The following is a 3,319-nucleotide window of genomic DNA, read 5'->3' on the forward strand; positions in this document are numbered from 1 at the left end:
TCTGAGCTTCTTTGCCAAATTAAAATATAAATGTTAAATCCACTTTGCTGAGACGGATCTAGTTAAGAAGACAGTAATGAATGATCTCACTGAAGAGTAAAGTATATCTCATAAGAATTTTGGTATTTGGTGGAGTTCTGAATGGAGCAGCTGCATTTTCTAATGTTACATTGGCAAGGTGGTTGGGTTGTCAAAGCAAAGAAATTTTGGATTCTCTCTCAATCATTTCTGCTTTTAAAAAGTTCAGCTCTAGTGTTTGTTGTTTAATTCATTCCTCGACCTCTCCTTCTCTACAGGTTTTCAGACCACCCCATGGAGGTTGATTTCTGGCATCTTAGGAGTAATGTGCCTTGTGTTGATGGCTACTTTGGGAAAGTTGCTGAACGACTGTAAGTGTTTCTAGTCAAGCCTGTATAAAGAGGATAACTGTGATGAAATTGTTTAACAAAAAGGCTTCATTTCCAGATTTACAAATATTTTGTTATTTGATAATCCTGTATCTAATTAAGTAAATTTCTAATCGTTTCTTATAGTATTTACTAAACCAAGTATTCAGCCAACATCATCTCCAGGACCCACCTTAGAACCCCAGAAAGGTAGGTTTCATGCTTTGGAAAACCTTAGTGTCAGTGGAAGATGAGATAGAGTTTCTTGTTTCCTTCACACAGAAGCATGATGCAATGAAACAAAGAATAATGTGACTTTACCTACTAAACATAGTGTAGTCTCATTTCATTTTTCCCTGATGCATGAATTATTAAATTACATTGAATGTGCTTCTCATGTATTTAAGTCTTAAGATAAATATTAGCTTGAAAGGACATAATTTCCCTGCTCATGATTAAGTAGCAAATCATAAATTATAGTAAGCATTACAGCTAATGTTCATTACCTGCTTGTGATTGCTCATAACGCATATTTTCATACTTCTTTAACTTTGCTTCTATTTATTTTATGACTCAGAATATAGTGCAGAGATTTCTCCAATTTTAAACTTACATGATATAAGCCAGCTTGGAGTCCAATCTTCATGCATCTTTTTCCAAATAGCACTATATTTATATTTTTCTTTTTAGTATTTTTTCAGCACTTTTGAGATATAATTGACTTAAATACTGTGTTAGTTTAATGTGTAAAGTATGTTGATTCAATACATAAATATTGCAATGTGATTACTGCTGTAACTTTACCTAATACCTCCATCATGTCCCATAATCACCTTTTTTTTTTTTTGAGGTGAGATCAGTTAAGATTTACACTTTTAGCAAATGGCAAGTATGTAATATTGTTAACTATAATCACAATGCTATGTATAGGTCGTTGGAACTTATTCATCTTCTACTGGAAGTGTGTACCCTTTGATCAATAGCTCTCCATTTACCGCCCCGCCTCCCCGCGCGCAGATCCTGATGAGCATCATTCTAGTCTATAACTTTAGCACCATTCATTTGGCAAAGTTTTGAGTACTTACCGTATGTATAACTGTTATCATTGAGGATAATAAATGTTTAAGACACTATCACTGGTAAAATGTATAATTGGATATTATACTAACCATTTTATTTATCTTCATTTTGAAAATAAAATTTCCAAACAGATATCAGAATTCTCCTAATGTACCACATTCCTTTCCAACTCAGAGAATATACTAAAATGCTTTTCTCTATTTAAATATCTCTTTCATCGTGCTTATTGTCATTCACACAGTAGAAGTCAACTTTGGCTCAGTTGCTCAGAGATGGTTCTTCTAGCTGCCACCTTATCTATACTCTGCTACATAATGTTTAACATACTGATTTTTTGTGTGTATACATAACTAATTTAGCATTAAATAAAGTTAGTAAATTATTGACAATTATATAATTCTGACTCTATCTCTAGAATAGAAACTCCATGAGGAAAAAAGTTCAAGTCTGACTCATTAACATTCCCTGAACTCTAATGTACGTAGTACATTCTCAAAGAATATGTGTGGAGGGAAAAATACCTTGGTTTTTGAATGAGTAAATAGCACTAAACAAAGTTAAATCTCCAAAGTCATTAGAGACTTTGTCTTCATGTTTTATTTTTTATTTTAGGCTCTTCTTGCCCAAAAATGTGGATTGGGTACCAATGCAACTGTTATTTTATTTCGAATGAAAGGAAACCTTGGGAAGAAAGCAAAGATTTCTGTGCTTCTAAGAATTCCAGTCTACTTCAGTTACAAAACAAAGATGATTTGGCATGTATTGAATTTTGGTTTCTTGTATTTTCTTTGGCCTAGGGAAAAAATACTATTTAAGTATGCTGACTACTTTGATTCACTCTTTAATCAGGTAGTAAATTGATGGTTGTATTTGAACTAATGACTAGTAGTTTTGTATACCTTAAAACAATTCTTTTGAAACCTATAAAATTTCTCAAAGATTTGTATTATAAGGATAAAAATGAAGATACATGTCACATAGAGTACAAGAGACATTATAGAGAGAGGTCAAAGAAGAAATAGTAGGTCATTATTTTTATTCAAAGAACCAACTAAACAACTTTGTATATTTTAGGGTTTTAATTAAATTTATAATTTCTTTTGTAATTATATAGCTTTTGTCTTCATTCCAGGATATAATGTGGAATGAATAGAAAGAATATGATTATAAAATTATCCAATTCTTATGAAAAGGTGAAAAATTTCTCTGGCTGCATGAAGAAACTATTTGAGTATAGGTTGAGTAGGTTATATACCCAAGAAATTTGTTCCTCAAGATCCTGTTGATTGGAGATCAAATTTGATGTTGATCTCCTGTGGGAAAAATGTGTTTCATGAAAAATCCCTTTATAAAGTTTTTCATTCCTCAATAAGGAAAATTTTGCAACATTTTTTCTCCATAAATAAATGGTCCTGATAAGTGAGAAAATGTGAAGTATGTTACTATTCCTCCTAAACTAGATGATAAATGATTTTAGTTTGAGTGATTTAAAGTCTGAATCTATGCTGGACACTGACTTTCTTAAAAGTACACTATTCCCAGAGTAGATTCAAATTAGGTTAATGTGTTCACCTTCGTTTCCCAACAGGATTTCATGAACCATATAAGGAGATGGTATTACTGGATCGGACTCTCTTACAATAAAGAACGCAGTGCCTGGTTGTGGGAGGATGGCTCTGCTGCTCTCACCCCAACTCTGTAAGTTTCTGGCAGTCTGGGCTTCTTTATCCTTTAGGAGTTTGTTCTTAGATCTGAGCAAAAGCTATAACATCTGGCAGTACTGTAGCTAAGATAACCTGTCTGTAGCATGAGAATACAGAAAAGAGAATAAATACAACAGAGTGGCAATTTTA

The 3,319-nt window shown here is 32.6% G+C and overlaps 1 pseudogene; it reads left to right on the plus strand.

Annotated features, from left to right (window-relative positions):
- The window catches only part of LOC105310213, a 7,083-nt pseudogene extending 3,919 nt beyond the window's left edge, over window positions 1-3,164 (plus strand).
- The last annotated feature ends 155 nt before the right edge of the window (window positions 3,165-3,319 follow it).

This window comes from Pteropus vampyrus, unplaced genomic scaffold, assembly GCF_000151845.1.
Source record: "Pteropus vampyrus isolate Shadow unplaced genomic scaffold, Pvam_2.0 Scaffold1447, whole genome shotgun sequence".
Lineage (NCBI taxonomy): Eukaryota > Metazoa > Chordata > Mammalia > Chiroptera > Pteropodidae > Pteropus > Pteropus vampyrus.